We start from the raw sequence: 18,787 nt of genomic DNA, 5'->3' as shown, positions 1-18,787 counted from the left end.
ACAACCCAGCTTTGTTGTGTATGTAACCATAGGGATTTGTGATGTCACCTAGAACCTTCACAGCAGCGACAGCTTTATGAGGAGCATCAGCACTGCTCTGCCTGAGCAGAACCATCACCGCCATAGGTTGTCAAATAACCCGGATTTAACCCACACAGGTAAGTCCAATGGGGTGCAGGCATGTCCTCTATGCTTACAGCTTCCCGTGGGTGTTGGTTTGATACCGTTTGGGGACAGCCAAGGAGGCATCTGCAGGCAACAAAGGTAGGTGTGTGCTTGTGTGTGTGTTTCCTATGCAGATCCTAAGCCCAGTGTCACATGCAAGTAGGAGGAGTAAGAAGGGTTCCTGGCAAATCCGGGTTATGGATTGCATTTAAAAAGGCCCCGTGGGAGTGCAATGGGCCCCTGTCTTGCTGCTTAGCAATAATGGTATGGGTTTAGGTTCTGCTGTGTGTACTGGTGGTTGACTGCCCCCCAGCCCAGAGTGTGCATGGAAAATTGTCTGGCAGCCTCCCTGACAGCAAGCAGTGATAGTGCCCATGAAGGGGACCTTGTTGGGCCCGCCCCTTTCACGGTTATCGCTTCTCGGCCTTTTGGCTAAGATCAAGTGTAGTATCTATTCTTATCAGTTTAATATCTGATACGTCCCCTATCTGGGGACCATATATTAAATGGATTTTTGAGAACGGGGGCCGATTTCGAAGCTTGCTTCCGTCGCCCTATGCATTGACCCGATATGGCAGTATCTTCGGGTACAGTGCACCACCCCCTTACAGGGTTAAAAAGAAAGATTCCTACTTTCATTGCTACCTGCTTGCTGGCTAGCCAGCTAGCCAGCCCTGTGGGCCTTGCTGCTGCAGCCAAAAAACAAAAGGTGGTGCTGCTGCTGCTGCTTCTGCTGCTTCTGCTTGTGTCTGGCCGCTGTTGGAGCGTCCAGGCACAGGACTTCTGCTGCTGCTGACTAAATGGCCTCCTTAATTGGATCATTTGAGTAGCCAGCACACCTGTGCAGGTAGGGCATGACATGATAGGCAGCTGCCTTGATAGCGGGTGGGTGCTGAATGTTCCTAATTGACAAAATAAGATTAATGCTTATGAAGAAATATAAAATCTCATCCCTTCCCCAATATCGCGCCACACCCCTACCCCTTAATTCCCTGGTTGAACTTGATGGACATATGTCTTTTTTCGACCGTACTAACTATGTAACTATGTAACATAACATGGGGGGGGGGGGTCTCCTGGCTGTTCACACAGGTGTGTCATTGCTGTACATTGACCATGCATTGCTTCTGTGGTATTGCAAAGGCAAAGACAAATGCTTCCAGCCATCCATTGCACTAATGGATTGGTCATCAGCTGGCTGTCTATGTCCCGCATCAATATAGACCAAAGTACAGAGGGTTAGGCTATGCTATTGTGCACCTACCTGATGCATCAGAAGGTGCGAGGCCCTTGCTAAATTCTGTGCACAGACTTTGAGATCTATACTTTAGACTGTATCTAAACCTGCTCCAACATGGACTGACATTCTGGCCTACTTTCAGCCGATGCGACTTGTCTGTCGCTGAACAGTCGCTTTTTATGTATTCAGCACCTATGTATAATGTTGTAAAAATGCTCTAGAAGCTAAAGTCGCAGAAATGTCACACATATTTGGCCTGCAACTTTCTGTGCGACAAATTCAGACAGGAAAAATCAGTATAAATCCTTAGAAAATTATCCCCCAGTGTCTCCATCTGCTGGCGGTATTGAATAAGCATTGCTGCACTGATGGGGTATGCATTAGACAAAAAAAAGAAGAAAAAGAAGAATAATACGCCCAGAAAAGAGGCGAAAAGGAGAAAAACGTAAAAAAACGTGAAAAAAAAGTAAGAGGAAGAGAAGGGAAAAAAAGGTGGAAATGGGTTTAAAAGTGATTTCGGCGGAGAATATATATATATATATATATATATATATATATATATATATATATATATATATATATATACGCGCACACACACACATATATATAAACGTATTCTCCGTTGAGATATTGCAGCCGCTGCTGTGTCCAGGCCCAGGAGCCTTAGCACTGTGCTGTGATGTCACTCAATACCACTGACATCACTAGGTGTAAACAACATCTCTCCTTTGCTGTGTATGTGACTATGGAGCTGTTTGGTGATGTCGTCTATTATGGCCTTCATAGAAGCAACAGGAGATTGTTGCATCCATCTAGAACCCTCAGAACTACAGTGCTATGATGTCACTCACTTCCACAGGCCTTGCAGAGTGTAAACAACAACAACCCAGCTTTGTTGTGTATGTAACCATAGGGATTTGTGATGTCACCTAGAACCTTCACAGCAGCGACAGCTTTATGAGGAGCATCAGCACTGCTCTGCCTGAGCAGAACCATCACCGCCATAGGTTGTCAAATAACCCGGATTTAACCCACACAGGTAAGTCCAATGGGGTGCAGGCATGTCCTCTATGCTTACAGCTTCCCGTGGGTGTTGGTTTGATACCGTTTGGGGACAGCCAAGGAGGCATCTGCAGGCAACAAAGGTAGGTGTGTGCTTGTGTGTGTGTTTCCTATGCAGATCCTAAGCCCAGTGTCACATGCAAGTAGGAGGAGTAAGAAGGGTTCCTGGCAAATCCGGGTTATGGATTGCATTTAAAAAGGCCCCGTGGGAGTGCAATGGGCCCCTGTCTTGCTGCTTAGCAATAATGGTATGGGTTTAGGTTCTGCTGTGTGTACTGGTGGTTGACTGCCCCCCAGCCCAGAGTGTGCATGGAAAATTGTCTGGCAGCCTCCCTGACAGCAAGCAGTGATAGTGCCCATGAAGGGGACCTTGTTGGGCCCGCCCCTTTCACGGTTATCGCTTCTCGGCCTTTTGGCTAAGATCAAGTGTAGTATCTGTTCTTATCAGTTTAATATCTGATACGTCCCCTATCTGGGGACCATATATTAAATGGATTTTTGAGAACGGGGGCCGATTTCGAAGCTTGCTTCCGTCGCCCTATGCATTGACCCGATATGGCAGTATCTTCGGGTACAGTGCACCACCCCCTTACAGGGTTAAAAAGAAAGATTCCTACTTTCATTGCTACCTGCTTGCTGGCTAGCCAGCTAGCCAGCCCTGTGGGCCTTGCTGCTGCAGCCAAAAAACAAAAGGTGGTGCTGCTGCTGCTGCTTCTGCTGCTTCTGCTTGTGTCTGGCCGCTGTTGGAGCGTCCAGGCACAGGACTTCTGCTGCTGCTGACTAAATGGCCTCCTTAATTGGATCATTTGAGTAGCCAGCACACCTGTGCAGGTAGGGCATGACATGATAGGCAGCTGCCTTGATAGCGGGTGGGTGCTGAATGTTCCTAATTGACAAAATAAGATTAATGCTTATGAAGAAATATAAAATCTCATCCCTTCCCCAATATCGCGCCACACCCCTACCCCTTAATTCCCTGGTTGAACTTGATGGACATATGTCTTTTTTCGACCGTACTAACTATGTAACTATGTAACATAACATGGGGGGGGGTCTCCTGGCTGTTCACACAGGTGTGTCATTGCTGTACATTGACCATGCATTGCTTCTGTGGTATTGCAAAGGCAAAGACAAATGCTTCCAGCCATCCATTGCACTAATGGATTGGTCATCAGCTGGCTGTCTATGTCCCGCATCAATATAGACCAAAGTACAGAGGGTTAGGCTATGCTATTGTGCACCTACCTGATGCATCAGAAGGTGCGAGGCCCTTGCTAAATTCTGTGCACAGACTTTGAGATCTATACTTTAGACTGTATCTAAACCTGCTCCAACATGGACTGACATTCTGGCCTACTTTCAGCCGATGCGACTTGTCTGTCGCTGAACAGTCGCTTTTTATGTATTCAGCACCTATGTATAATGTTGTAAAAATGCTCTAGAAGCTAAAGTCGCAGAAATGTCACACATATTTGGCCTGCAACTTTCTGTGCGACAAATTCAGACAGGAAAAATCAGTATAAATCCTTAGAAAATTATCCCCCAGTGTCTCCATCTGCTGGCGGTATTGAATAAGCATTGCTGCACTGATGGGGTATGCATTAGACGAAAAAAAAGAAGAAAAAGAAGAATAATACGCCCAGAAAAGAGGCGAAAAGGAGAAAAACGTAAAAAAACGTGAAAAAAAAGTAAGAGGAAGAGAAGGGAAAAAAAGGTGGAAATGGGTTTAAAAGTGATTTCGGCGGAGAAATATATATATATATATATATATATATATATACGCGCACACACACACATATATATAAACGTATTCTCCGTTGAGATATTGCAGCCGCTGCTGTGTCCAGGCCCAGGAGCCTTAGCACTGTGCTGTGATGTCACTCAATACCACTGACATCACTAGGTGTAAACAACATCTCTCCTTTGCTGTGTATGTGACTATGGAGCTGTTTGGTGATGTCGTCTATTACGGCCTTCATAGAAGCAACAGGAGATTGTTGCATCCATCTAGAACCCTCAGAACTACAGTGCTATGATGTCACTCACTTCCACAGGCCTTGCAGAGTGTAAACAACAACAACCCAGCTTTGTTGTGTATGTAACCATAGGGATTTGTGATGTCACCTAGAACCTTCACAGCAGCGACAGCTTTATGAGGAGCATCAGCACTGCTCTGCCTGAGCAGAACCATCACCGCCATAGGTTGTCAAATAACCCGGATTTAACCCACACAGGTAAGTCCAATGGGGTGCAGGCATGTCCTCTATGCTTACAGCTTCCCGTGGGTGTTGGTTTGATACCGTTTGGGGACAGCCAAGGAGGCATCTGCAGGCAACAAAGGTAGGTGTGTGCTTGTGTGTGTGTTTCCTATGCAGATCCTAAGCCCAGTGTCACATGCAAGTAGGAGGAGTAAGAAGGGTTCCTGGCAAATCCGGGTTATGGATTGCATTTAAAAAGGCCCCGTGGGAGTGCAATGGGCCCCTGTCTTGCTGCTTAGCAATAATGGTATGGGTTTAGGTTCTGCTGTGTGTACTGGTGGTTGACTGCCCCCCAGCCCAGAGTGTGCATGGAAAATTGTCTGGCAGCCTCCCTGACAGCAAGCAGTGATAGTGCCCATGAAGGGGACCTTGTTGGGCCCGCCCCTTTCACGGTTATCGCTTCTCGGCCTTTTGGCTAAGATCAAGTGTAGTATCTGTTCTTATCAGTTTAATATCTGATACGTCCCCTATCTGGGGACCATATATTAAATGGATTTTTGAGAACGGGGGCCGATTTCGAAGCTTGCTTCCGTCGCCCTATGCATTGACCCGATATGGCAGTATCTTCGGGTACAGTGCACCACCCCCTTACAGGGTTAAAAAGAAAGATTCCTACTTTCATTGCTACCTGCTTGCTGGCTAGCCAGCTAGCCAGCCCTGTGGGCCTTGCTGCTGCAGCCAAAAAACAAAAGGTGGTGCTGCTGCTGCTGCTTCTGCTGCTTCTGCTTGTGTCTGGCCGCTGTTGGAGCGTCCAGGCACAGGACTTCTGCTGCTGCTGACTAAATGGCCTCCTTAATTGGATCATTTGAGTAGCCAGCACACCTGTGCAGGTAGGGCATGACATGATAGGCAGCTGCCTTGATAGCGGGTGGGTGCTGAATGTTCCTAATTGACAAAATAAGATTAATGCTTATGAAGAAATATAAAATCTCATCCCTTCCCCAATATCGCGCCACACCCCTACCCCTTAATTCCCTGGTTGAACTTGATGGACATATGTCTTTTTTCGACCGTACTAACTATGTAACTATGTAACATAACATGGGGGGGGGTCTCCTGGCTGTTCACACAGGTGTGTCATTGCTGTACATTGACCATGCATTGCTTCTGTGGTATTGCAAAGGCAAAGACAAATGCTTCCAGCCATCCATTGCACTAATGGATTGGTCATCAGCTGGCTGTCTATGTCCCGCATCAATATAGACCAAAGTACAGAGGGTTAGGCTATGCTATTGTGCACCTACCTGATGCATCAGAAGGTGCGAGGCCCTTGCTAAATTCTGTGCACAGACTTTGAGATCTATACTTTAGACTGTATCTAAACCTGCTCCAACATGGACTGACATTCTGGCCTACTTTCAGCCGATGCGACTTGTCTGTCGCTGAACAGTCGCTTTTTATGTATTCAGCACCTATGTATAATGTTGTAAAAATGCTCTAGAAGCTAAAGTCGCAGAAATGTCACACATATTTGGCCTGCAACTTTCTGTGCGACAAATTCAGACAGGAAAAATCAGTATAAATCCTTAGAAAATTATCCCCCAGTGTCTCCATCTGCTGGCGGTATTGAATAAGCATTGCTGCACTGATGGGGTATGCATTAGACGAAAAAAAAGAAGAAAAAGAAGAATAATACGCCCAGAAAAGAGGCGAAAAGGAGAAAAACGTAAAAAAACGTGAAAAAAAAGTAAGAGGAAGAGAAGGGGAAAAAAAGGTGGAAATGGGTTTAAAAGTGATTTCGGCGGAGAAATATATATATATATATATATATATATATATATATATATATATATATACGCGCACACACACACATATATATAAACGTATTCTCCGTTGAGATATTGCAGCCGCTGCTGTGTCCAGGCCCAGGAGCCTTAGCACTGTGCTGTGATGTCACTCAATACCACTGACATCACTAGGTGTAAACAACATCTCTCCTTTGCTGTGTATGTGACTATGGAGCTGTTTGGTGATGTCGTCTATTACGGCCTTCATAGAAGCAACAGGAGATTGTTGCATCCATCTAGAACCCTCAGAACTACAGTGCTATGATGTCACTCACTTCCACAGGCCTTGCAGAGTGTAAACAACAACAACCCAGCTTTGTTGTGTATGTAACCATAGGGATTTGTGATGTCACCTAGAACCTTCACAGCAGCGACAGCTTTATGAGGAGCATCAGCACTGCTCTGCCTGAGCAGAACCATCACCGCCATAGGTTGTCAAATAACCCGGATTTAACCCACACAGGTAAGTCCAATGGGGTGCAGGCATGTCCTCTATGCTTACAGCTTCCCGTGGGTGTTGGTTTGATACCGTTTGGGGACAGCCAAGGAGGCATCTGCAGGCAACAAAGGTAGGTGTGTGCTTGTGTGTGTGTTTCCTATGCAGATCCTAAGCCCAGTGTCACATGCAAGTAGGAGGAGTAAGAAGGGTTCCTGGCAAATCCGGGTTATGGATTGCATTTAAAAAGGCCCCGTGGGAGTGCAATGGGCCCCTGTCTTGCTGCTTAGCAATAATGGTATGGGTTTAGGTTCTGCTGTGTGTACTGGTGGTTGACTGCCCCCCAGCCCAGAGTGTGCATGGAAAATTGTCTGGCAGCCTCCCTGACAGCAAGCAGTGATAGTGCCCATGAAGGGGACCTTGTTGGGCCCGCCCCTTTCACGGTTATCGCTTCTCGGCCTTTTGGCTAAGATCAAGTGTAGTATCTGTTCTTATCAGTTTAATATCTGATACGTCCCCTATCTGGGGACCATATATTAAATGGATTTTTGAGAACGGGGGCCGATTTCGAAGCTTGCTTCCGTCGCCCTATGCATTGACCCGATATGGCAGTATCTTCGGGTACAGTGCACCACCCCCTTACAGGGTTAAAAAGAAAGATTCCTACTTTCATTGCTACCTGCTTGCTGGCTAGCCAGCTAGCCAGCCCTGTGGGCCTTGCTGCTGCAGCCAAAAAACAAAAGGTGCTGCTGCTGCTGCTGCTTCTGCTGCTTCTGCTTGTGTCTGGCCGCTGTTGGAGCGTCCAGGCACAGGACTTCTGCTGCTGCTGACTAAATGGCCTCCTTAATTGGATCATTTGAGTAGCCAGCACACCTGTGCAGGTAGGGCATGACATGATAGGCAGCTGCCTTGATAGCGGGTGGGTGCTGAATGTTCCTAATTGACAAAATAAGATTAATGCTTATGAAGAAATATAAAATCTCATCCCTTCCCCAATATCGCGCCACACCCCTACCCCTTAATTCCCTGGTTGAACTTGATGGACATATGTCTTTTTTCGACCGTACTAACTATGTAACTATGTAACATAACATGGGGGGGGGTCTCCTGGCTGTTCACACAGGTGTGTCATTGCTGTACATTGACCATGCATTGCTTCTGTGGTATTGCAAAGGCAAAGACAAATGCTTCCAGCCATCCATTGCACTAATGGATTGGTCATCAGCTGGCTGTCTATGTCCCGCATCAATATAGACCAAAGTACAGAGGGTTAGGCTATGCTATTGTGCACCTACCTGATGCATCAGAAGGTGCGAGGCCCTTGCTAAATTCTGTGCACAGACTTTGAGATCTATACTTTAGACTGTATCTAAACCTGCTCCAACATGGACTGACATTCTGGCCTACTTTCAGCCGATGCGACTTGTCTGTCGCTGAACAGTCGCTTTTTATGTATTCAGCACCTATGTATAATGTTGTAAAAATGCTCTAGAAGCTAAAGTCGCAGAAATGTCACACATATTTGGCCTGCAACTTTCTGTGCGACAAATTCAGACAGGAAAAATCAGTATAAATCCTTAGAAAATTATCCCCCAGTGTCTCCATCTGCTGGCGGTATTGAATAAGCATTGCTGCACTGATGGGGTATGCATTAGACGAAAAAAAAGAAGAAAAAGAAGAATAATACGCCCAGAAAAGAGGCGAAAAGGAGAAAAACGTAAAAAAACGTGAAAAAAAAGTAAGAGGAAGAGAAGGGAAAAAAAGGTGGAAATGGGTTTAAAAGTGATTTCGGCGGAGAATATATATATATATATATATATATATATATATATATATATATATATATACGCGCACACACACACATATATATAAACGTATTCTCCGTTGAGATATTGCAGCCGCTGCTGTGTCCAGGCCCAGGAGCCTTAGCACTGTGCTGTGATGTCACTCAATACCACTGACATCACTAGGTGTAAACAACATCTCTCCTTTGCTGTGTATGTGACTATGGAGCTGTTTGGTGATGTCGTCTATTATGGCCTTCATAGAAGCAACAGGAGATTGTTGCATCCATCTAGAACCCTCAGAACTACAGTGCTATGATGTCACTCACTTCCACAGGCCTTGCAGAGTGTAAACAACAACAACCCAGCTTTGTTGTGTATGTAACCATAGGGATTTGTGATGTCACCTAGAACCTTCACAGCAGCGACAGCTTTATGAGGAGCATCAGCACTGCTCTGCCTGAGCAGAACCATCACCGCCATAGGTTGTCAAATAACCCGGATTTAACCCACACAGGTAAGTCCAATGGGGTGCAGGCATGTCCTCTATGCTTACAGCTTCCCGTGGGTGTTGGTTTGATACCGTTTGGGGACAGCCAAGGAGGCATCTGCAGGCAACAAAGGTAGGTGTGTGCTTGTGTGTGTGTTTCCTATGCAGATCCTAAGCCCAGTGTCACATGCAAGTAGGAGGAGTAAGAAGGGTTCCTGGCAAATCCGGGTTATGGATTGCATTTAAAAAGGCCCCGTGGGAGTGCAATGGGCCCCTGTCTTGCTGCTTAGCAATAATGGTATGGGTTTAGGTTCTGCTGTGTGTACTGGTGGTTGACTGCCCCCCAGCCCAGAGTGTGCATGGAAAATTGTCTGGCAGCCTCCCTGACAGCAAGCAGTGATAGTGCCCATGAAGGGGACCTTGTTGGGCCCGCCCCTTTCACGGTTATCGCTTCTCGGCCTTTTGGCTAAGATCAAGTGTAGTATCTGTTCTTATCAGTTTAATATCTGATACGTCCCCTATCTGGGGACCATATATTAAATGGATTTTTGAGAACGGGGGCCGATTTCGAAGCTTGCTTCCGTCGCCCTATGCATTGACCCGATATGGCAGTATCTTCGGGTACAGTGCACCACCCCCTTACAGGGTTAAAAAGAAAGATTCCTACTTTCATTGCTACCTGCTTGCTGGCTAGCCAGCTAGCCAGCCCTGTGGGCCTTGCTGCTGCAGCCAAAAAACAAAAGGTGGTGCTGCTGCTGCTGCTTCTGCTGCTTCTGCTTGTGTCTGGCCGCTGTTGGAGCGTCCAGGCACAGGACTTCTGCTGCTGCTGACTAAATGGCCTCCTTAATTGGATCATTTGAGTAGCCAGCACACCTGTGCAGGTAGGGCATGACATGATAGGCAGCTGCCTTGATAGCGGGTGGGTGCTGAATGTTCCTAATTGACAAAATAAGATTAATGCTTATGAAGAAATATAAAATCTCATCCCTTCCCCAATATCGCGCCACACCCCTACCCCTTAATTCCCTGGTTGAACTTGATGGACATATGTCTTTTTTCGACCGTACTAACTATGTAACTATGTAACATAACATGGGGGGGGGGGGGGGGTGTCTCCTGGCTGTTCACACAGGTGTGTCATTGCTGTACATTGACCATGCATTGCTTCTGTGGTATTGCAAAGGCAAAGACAAATGCTTCCAGCCATCCATTGCACTAATGGATTGGTCATCAGCTGGCTGTCTATGTCCCGCATCAATATAGACCAAAGTACAGAGGGTTAGGCTATGCTATTGTGCACCTACCTGATGCATCAGAAGGTGCGAGGCCCTTGCTAAATTCTGTGCACAGACTTTGAGATCTATACTTTAGACTGTATCTAAACCTGCTCCAACATGGACTGACATTCTGGCCTACTTTCAGCCGATGCGACTTGTCTGTCGCTGAACAGTCGCTTTTTATGTATTCAGCACCTATGTATAATGTTGTAAAAATGCTCTAGAAGCTAAAGTCGCAGAAATGTCACACATATTTGGCCTGCAACTTTCTGTGCGACAAATTCAGACAGGAAAAATCAGTATAAATCCTTAGAAAATTATCCCCCAGTGTCTCCATCTGCTGGCGGTATTGAATAAGCATTGCTGCACTGATGGGGTATGCATTAGACGAAAAAAAAGAAGAAAAAGAAGAATAATACGCCCAGAAAAGAGGCGAAAAGGAGAAAAACGTAAAAAAACGTGAAAAAAAAGTAAGAGGAAGAGAAGGGAAAAAAAGGTGGAAATGGGTTTAAAAGTGATTTCGGCGGAGAAATATATATATATATATATATATATATATATATATATATATATATATATACGCGCACACACACACATATATATAAACGTATTCTCCGTTGAGATATTGCAGCCGCTGCTGTGTCCAGGCCCAGGAGCCTTAGCACTGTGCTGTGATGTCACTCAATACCACTGACATCACTAGGTGTAAACAACATCTCTCCTTTGCTGTGTATGTGACTATGGAGCTGTTTGGTGATGTCGTCTATTATGGCCTTCATAGAAGCAACAGGAGATTGTTGCATCCATCTAGAACCCTCAGAACTACAGTGCTATGATGTCACTCACTTCCACAGGCCTTGCAGAGTGTAAACAACAACAACCCAGCTTTGTTGTGTATGTAACCATAGGGATTTGTGATGTCACCTAGAACCTTCACAGCAGCGACAGCTTTATGAGGAGCATCAGCACTGCTCTGCCTGAGCAGAACCATCACCGCCATAGGTTGTCAAATAACCCGGATTTAACCCACACAGGTAAGTCCAATGGGGTGCAGGCATGTCCTCTATGCTTACAGCTTCCCGTGGGTGTTGGTTTGATACCGTTTGGGGACAGCCAAGGAGGCATCTGCAGGCAACAAAGGTAGGTGTGTGCTTGTGTGTGTGTTTCCTATGCAGATCCTAAGCCCAGTGTCACATGCAAGTAGGAGGAGTAAGAAGGGTTCCTGGCAAATCCGGGTTATGGATTGCATTTAAAAAGGCCCCGTGGGAGTGCAATGGGCCCCTGTCTTGCTGCTTAGCAATAATGGTATGGGTTTAGGTTCTGCTGTGTGTACTGGTGGTTGACTGCCCCCCAGCCCAGAGTGTGCATGGAAAATTGTCTGGCAGCCTCCCTGACAGCAAGCAGTGATAGTGCCCATGAAGGGGACCTTGTTGGGCCCGCCCCTTTCACGGTTATCGCTTCTCGGCCTTTTGGCTAAGATCAAGTGTAGTATCTGTTCTTATCAGTTTAATATCTGATACGTCCCCTATCTGGGGACCATATATTAAATGGATTTTTGAGAACGGGGGCCGATTTCGAAGCTTGCTTCCGTCGCCCTATGCATTGACCCGATATGGCAGTATCTTCGGGTACAGTGCACCACCCCCTTACAGGGTTAAAAAGAAAGATTCCTACTTTCATTGCTACCTGCTTGCTGGCTAGCCAGCTAGCCAGCCCTGTGGGCCTTGCTGCTGCAGCCAAAAAACAAAAGGTGGTGCTGCTGCTGCTGCTTCTGCTGCTTCTGCTTGTGTCTGGCCGCTGTTGGAGCGTCCAGGCACAGGACTTCTGCTGCTGCTGACTAAATGGCCTCCTTAATTGGATCATTTGAGTAGCCAGCACACCTGTGCAGGTAGGGCATGACATGATAGGCAGCTGCCTTGATAGCGGGTGGGTGCTGAATGTTCCTAATTGACAAAATAAGATTAATGCTTATGAAGAAATATAAAATCTCATCCCTTCCCCAATATCGCGCCACACCCCTACCCCTTAATTCCCTGGTTGAACTTGATGGACATATGTCTTTTTTCGACCGTACTAACTATGTAACTATGTAACATAACATGGGGGGGGGGGGGGGGGGGTCTCCTGGCTGTTCACACAGGTGTGTCATTGCTGTACATTGACCATGCATTGCTTCTGTGGTATTGCAAAGGCAAAGACAAATGCTTCCAGCCATCCATTGCACTAATGGATTGGTCATCAGCTGGCTGTCTATGTCCCGCATCAATATAGACCAAAGTACAGAGGGTTAGGCTATGCTATTGTGCACCTACCTGATGCATCAGAAGGTGCGAGGCCCTTGCTAAATTCTGTGCACAGACTTTGAGATCTATACTTTAGACTGTATCTAAACCTGCTCCAACATGGACTGACATTCTGGCCTACTTTCAGCCGATGCGACTTGTCTGTCGCTGAACAGTCGCTTTTTATGTATTCAGCACCTATGTATAATGTTGTAAAAATGCTCTAGAAGCTAAAGTCGCAGAAATGTCACACATATTTGGCCTGCAACTTTCTGTGCGACAAATTCAGACAGGAAAAATCAGTATAAATCCTTAGAAAATTATCCCCCAGTGTCTCCATCTGCTGGCGGTATTGAATAAGCATTGCTGCACTGATGGGGTATGCATTAGATGAAAAAAAAGAAGAAAAAGAAGAATAATACGCCCAGAAAAGAGGCGAAAAGGAGAAAAACGTAAAAAAACGTGAAAAAAAAGTAAGAGGAAGAGAAGGGAAAAAAAGGTGGAAATGGGTTTAAAAGTGATTTCGGCGGAGAAATATATATATATATATATATATATATATATATATATATATATATATACGCGCACACACACACATATATATAAACGTATTCTCCGTTGAGATATTGCAGCCGCTGCTGTGTCCAGGCCCAGGAGCCTTAGCACTGTGCTGTGATGTCACTCAATACCACTGACATCACTAGGTGTAAACAACATCTCTCCTTTGCTGTGTATGTGACTATGGAGCTGTTTGGTGATGTCGTCTATTATGGCCTTCATAGAAGCAACAGGAGATTGTTGCATCCATCTAGAACCCTCAGAACTACAGTGCTATGATGTCACTCACTTCCACAGGCCTTGCAGAGTGTAAACAACAACAACCCAGCTTTGTTGTGTATGTAACCATAGGGATTTGTGATGTCACCTAGAACCTTCACAGCAGCGACAGCTTTATGAGGAGCATCAGCACTGCTCTGCCTGAGCAGAACCATCACCGCCATAGGTTGTCAAATAACCCGGATTTAACCCACACAGGTAAGTCCAATGGGGTGCAGGCATGTCCTCTATGCTTACAGCTTCCCGTGGGTGTTGGTTTGATACCGTTTGGGGACAGCCAAGGAGGCATCTGCAGGCAACAAAGGTAGGTGTGTGCTTGTGTGTGTGTTTCCTATGCAGATCCTAAGCCCAGTGTCACATGCAAGTAGGAGGAGTAAGAAGGGTTCCTGGCAAATCCGGGTTATGGATTGCATTTAAAAAGGCCCCGTGGGAGTGCAATGGGCCCCTGTCTTGCTGCTTAGCAATAATGGTATGGGTTTAGGTTCTGCTGTGTGTACTGGTGGTTGACTGCCCCCCAGCCCAGAGTGTGCATGGAAAATTGTCTGGCAGCCTCCCTGACAGCAAGCAGTGATAGTGCCCATGAAGGGGACCTTGTTGGGCCCGCCCCTTTCACGGTTATCGCTTCTCGGCCTTTTGGCTAAGATCAAGTGTAGTATCTGTTCTTATCAGTTTAATATCTGATACGTCCCCTATCTGGGGACCATATATTAAATGGATTTTTGAGAACGGGGGCCGATTTCGAAGCTTGCTTCCGTCGCCCTATGCATTGACCCGATATGGCAGTATCTTCGGGTACAGTGCACCACCCCCTTACAGGGTTAAAAAGAAAGATTCCTACTTTCATTGCTACCTGCTTGCTGGCTAGCCAGCTAGCCAGCCCTGTGGGCCTTGCTGCTGCAGCCAAAAAACAAAAGGTGGTGCTGCTGCTGCTGCTTCTGCTGCTTCTGCTTGTGTCTGGCCGCTGTTGGAGCGTCCAGGCACAGGACTTCTGCTGCTGCTGACTAAATGGCCTCCTTAATTGGATCATTTGAGTAGCCAGCACACCTGTGCAGGTAGGGCATGACATGATAGGCAGCTGCCTTGATAGCGGGTGGGTGCTGAATGTTCCTAATTGACAAAATAAGATTAATGCTTATGAAGAAATATAAAATCTCATCCCTTCCCCAATATCGCGCCACACCCCTACCCCTTAATTCCCTGGTTGAACTTGATGGACATATGTCTTTTTTCGACCGTACTAACTATGTAACTATGTAACATAACATGGGGGGGGGGGGGGGGGGGGGTCTCCTGGCTGTTCACACAGGTGTGTCATTGCTGTACATTGACCATGCATTGCTTCTGTGGTATTGCAAAGGCAAAGACAAATGCTTCCAGCCATCCATTGCACTAATGGATTGGTCATCAGCTGGCTGTCTATGTCCCGCATCAATATAGACCAAAGTACAGAGGGTTAGGCTATGCTATTGTGCACCTACCTGATGCATCAGAAGGTGCGAGGCCCTTGCTAAATTCTGTGCACAGACTTTGAGATCTATACTTTAGACTGTATCTAAACCTGCTCCAACATGGACTGACATTCTGGCCTACTTTCAGCCGATGCGACTTGTCTGTCGCTGAACAGTCGCTTTTTATGTATTCAGCACCTATGTATAATGTTGTAAAAATGCTCTAGAAGCTAAAGTCGCAGAAATGTCACACATATTTGGCCTGCAACTTTCTGTGCGACAAATTCAGACAGGAAAAATCAGTATAAATCCTTAGAAAATTATCCCCCAGTGTCTCCATCTGCTGGCGGTATTGAATAAGCATTGCTGCACTGATGGAGTATGCATTAGACGAAAAAAAAGAAGAAAAAGAAGAATAATACGCCCAGAAAAGAGGCGAAAAGGAGAAAAACGTAAAAAAACGTGAAAAAAAAGTAAGAGGAAGAGAAGGGAAAAAAAGGTGGAAATGGGTTTAAAAGTGATTTCGGCGGAGAAATATATATATATATATATATATATATATATATATATATATATATATACGCGCACACACACACATATATATAAACGTATTCTCCGTTGAGATATTGCAGCCGCTGCTGTGTCCAGGCCCAGGAGCCTTAGCACTGTGCTGTGATGTCACTCAATACCACTGACATCACTAGGTGTAAACAACATCTCTCCTTTGCTGTGTATGTGACTATGGAGCTGTTTGGTGATGTCGTCTATTATGGCCTTCATAGAAGCAACAGGAGATTGTTGCATCCATCTAGAACCCTCAGAACTACAGTGCTATGATGTCACTCACTTCCACAGGCCTTGCAGAGTGTAAACAACAACAACCCAGCTTTGTTGTGTATGTAACCATAGGGATTTGTGATGTCACCTAGAACCTTCACAGCAGCGACAGCTTTATGAGGAGCATCAGCACTGCTCTGCCTGAGCAGAACCATCACCGCCATAGGTTGTCAAATAACCCGGATTTAACCCACACAGGTAAGTCCAATGGGGTGCAGGCATGTCCTCTATGCTTACAGCTTCCCGTGGGTGTTGGTTTGATACCGTTTGGGGACAGCCAAGGAGGCATCTGCAGGCAACAAAGGTAGGTGTGTGCTTGTGTGTGTGTTTCCTATGCAGATCCTAAGCCCAGTGTCACATGCAAGTAGGAGGAGTAAGAAGGGTTCCTGGCAAATCCGGGTTATGGATTGCATTTAAAAAGGCCCCGTGGGAGTGCAATGGGCCCCTGTCTTGCTGCTTAGCAATAATGGTATGGGTTTAGGTTCTGCTGTGTGTACTGGTGGTTGACTGCCCCCCAGCCCAGAGTGTGCATGGAAAATTGTCTGGCAGCCTCCCTGACAGCAAGCAGTGATAGTGCCCATGAAGGGGACCTTGTTGGGCCCGCCCCTTTCACGGTTATCGCTTCTCGGCCTTTTGGCTAAGATCAAGTGTAGTATCTGTTCTTATCAGTTTAATATCTGATACGTCCCCTATCTGGGGACCATATATTAAATGGATTTTTGAGAACGGGGGCCGATTTCGAAGCTTGCTTCCGTCGCCCTATGCATTGACCCGATATGGCAGTATCTTCGGGTACAGTGCACCACCCCCTTACAGGGTTAAAAAGAAAGATTCCTACTTTCATTGCTACCTGCTTGCTGGCTAGCCAGCTAGCCAGCCCTGTGGGCCTTGCTGCTGCAGCCAAAAAACAAAAGGTGGTGCTGCTGCTGCTGCTTCTGCTGCTTCTGCTTGTGTCTGGCCGCTGTTGGAGCGTCCAGGCACAGGACTTCTGCTGCTGCTGACTAAACGGCCTCCTTAATTGGATCATTTGAGTAGCCAGCACACCTGTGCAGGTAGGGCATGACATGATAGGCAGCTGCCTTGATAGCGGGTGGGTGCTGAATGTTCCTAATTGACAAAATAAGATTAATGCTTATGAAGAAATATAAAATCTCATCCCTTCCCCAATATCGCGCCACACCCCTACCCCTTAATTCCCTGGTTGAACTTGATGGACATATGTCTTTTTTCGACCGTACTAACTATGTAACTATGTAACATAACATGGGGGGGGGGGGGGGGGGTCTCCTGGCTGTTCACACAGGTGTGTCATTGCTGTACATTGACCATGCATTGCTTCTGTGGTATTGCAAAGGCAAAGACAAATGCTTCCAGCCATCCATTGCACTAATGGATTGGTCATCAGCTGGCTGTCTATGTCCCGCATCAATATAGACCAAAGTACAGAGGGTTAGGCTATGCTATTGTGCACCTACCTGATGCATCAGAAGGTGCGAGGCCCTTGCTAAATTCTGTGCACAGACTTTGAGATCTATACTTTAGACTGTATCTAAACCTGCTCCAACATGGACTGACATTCTGGCCTACTTTCAGCCGATGCGACTTGTCTGTCGCTGAACAGTCGCTTTTTATGTATTCAGCACCTATGTATAATGTTGTAAAAATGCTCTAGAAGCTAAAGTCGCAGAAATGTCACACATATTTGGCCTGCAACTTTCTGTGCGACAAATTCAGACAGGAAAAATCAGTATAAATCCTTAGAAAATTATCCCCCAGTGTCTCCATCTGCTGGCGGTATTGAATAAGCATTGCTGCACTGATGGGGTATGCATTAGACGAAAAAAAAGAAGAAAAAGAAGAATAATACGCCCAGAAAAGAGGCGAAAAGGAGAAAAACGTAAAAAAACGTGAAAAAAAAGTAAGAGGAAGAGAAGGGAAAAAAAGGTGGAAATGGGTTTAAAAGTGATTTCGGCGGAGAAATATATATATATATATATATATATATATATATATATATATATATATATATATACGCGCACACACACACATATATATAAACGTATTCTCCGTTGAGATATTGCAGCCGCTGCTGTGTCCAGGCCCAGGAGCCTTAGCACTGTGCTGTGATGTCACTCAATACCACTGACATCACTAGGTGTAAACAACATCTCTCCTTTGCTGTGTATGTGACTATGGAGCTGTTTGGTGATGTCGTCTATTATGGCCTTCATAGAAGCAACAGGAGATTGTTGCATCCATCTAGAACCCTCAGAACTACAGTGCTATGATGTCACTCACTTCCACAGGCCTTGCAGAGTGTAAACAACAACAACCCAGCTTTGTTGTGTATGTAACCATAGGGATTTGTGATGTCACCTAGAACCTTCACAGCAGCGACAGCTTTATGAGGAGCATCAGCACTGCTCTGCCTGAGCAGAACCATCACCGCCATAGGTTGTCAAATAACCCGGATTTAACCCACACAGGTAAGTCCAATGGGGTGCAGGCATGTCCTCTATGCTTACAGCTTCCCGTGGGTGTTGGTTTGATACCGTTTGGGGACAGCCAAGGAGGCATCTGCAGGCAACAAAGGTAGGTGTGTGCTTGTGTGTGTGTTTCCTATGCAGATCCTAAGCCCAGTGTCACATGCAAGTAGGAGGAGTAAGAAGGGTTCCTGGCAAATCCGGGTTATGGATTGCATTTAAAAAGGCCCCGTGGGAGTGCAATGGGCCCCTGTCTTGCTGCTTAGCAATAATGGTATGGGTTTAGGTTCTGCTGTGTGTACTGGTGGTTGACTGCCCCCCAGCCCAGAGTGTGCATGGAAAATTGTCTGGCAGCCTCCCTGACAGCAAGCAGTGATAGTGCCCATGAAGGGGACCTTGTT

At 46.1% G+C, this 18,787-nt stretch overlaps 8 non-coding genes across 8 annotated transcripts; all 8 read left to right on the top strand.

The window, feature by feature from the left end:
- The first annotated feature begins 577 nt into the window (after positions 1 to 577).
- On the top strand, positions 578 to 768 carry LOC130340078 (U2 spliceosomal RNA). Its single transcript, XR_008880283.1, has one exon. It is a non-coding gene; the product is annotated as a U2 spliceosomal RNA (small nuclear RNA).
- Positions 769 to 2,863: 2,095 nt separating this feature from the next.
- On the top strand, positions 2,864 to 3,054 carry LOC130340110 (U2 spliceosomal RNA). Its single transcript, XR_008880309.1, has one exon. It is a non-coding gene; the product is annotated as a U2 spliceosomal RNA (small nuclear RNA).
- Positions 3,055 to 5,120: 2,066 nt separating this feature from the next.
- On the top strand, positions 5,121 to 5,311 carry LOC130340108 (U2 spliceosomal RNA). The gene has a single exon (XR_008880307.1). It is a non-coding gene; the product is annotated as a U2 spliceosomal RNA (small nuclear RNA).
- A 2,083-nt stretch (positions 5,312 to 7,394) lies between these two features.
- Positions 7,395 to 7,585, top strand: LOC130340107 (U2 spliceosomal RNA). Its single transcript, XR_008880306.1, has one exon. It is a non-coding gene; the product is annotated as a U2 spliceosomal RNA (small nuclear RNA).
- A 2,083-nt stretch (positions 7,586 to 9,668) lies between these two features.
- LOC130340106 (U2 spliceosomal RNA) lies at positions 9,669 to 9,859 on the top strand. The gene has a single exon (XR_008880305.1). It is a non-coding gene; the product is annotated as a U2 spliceosomal RNA (small nuclear RNA).
- Positions 9,860 to 11,952: 2,093 nt separating this feature from the next.
- On the top strand, positions 11,953 to 12,143 carry LOC130340105 (U2 spliceosomal RNA). The gene has a single exon (XR_008880304.1). It is a non-coding gene; the product is annotated as a U2 spliceosomal RNA (small nuclear RNA).
- A 2,092-nt stretch (positions 12,144 to 14,235) lies between these two features.
- Positions 14,236 to 14,426, top strand: LOC130340104 (U2 spliceosomal RNA). Its single transcript, XR_008880303.1, has one exon. It is a non-coding gene; the product is annotated as a U2 spliceosomal RNA (small nuclear RNA).
- Positions 14,427 to 16,520: 2,094 nt separating this feature from the next.
- On the top strand, positions 16,521 to 16,711 carry LOC130340103 (U2 spliceosomal RNA). Its single transcript, XR_008880302.1, has one exon. It is a non-coding gene; the product is annotated as a U2 spliceosomal RNA (small nuclear RNA).
- The last annotated feature ends 2,076 nt before the right edge of the window (positions 16,712 to 18,787 follow it).

This window comes from Hyla sarda, unplaced genomic scaffold (assembly GCF_029499605.1).
Source record: "Hyla sarda isolate aHylSar1 unplaced genomic scaffold, aHylSar1.hap1 scaffold_565, whole genome shotgun sequence".
In the NCBI taxonomy this organism is placed as follows: Eukaryota; Metazoa; Chordata; class Amphibia; order Anura; family Hylidae; genus Hyla; species Hyla sarda.
Note: the sequence above shows the minus strand (reverse complement) of the source record. Positions and strands in the feature narration are given on the sequence as shown.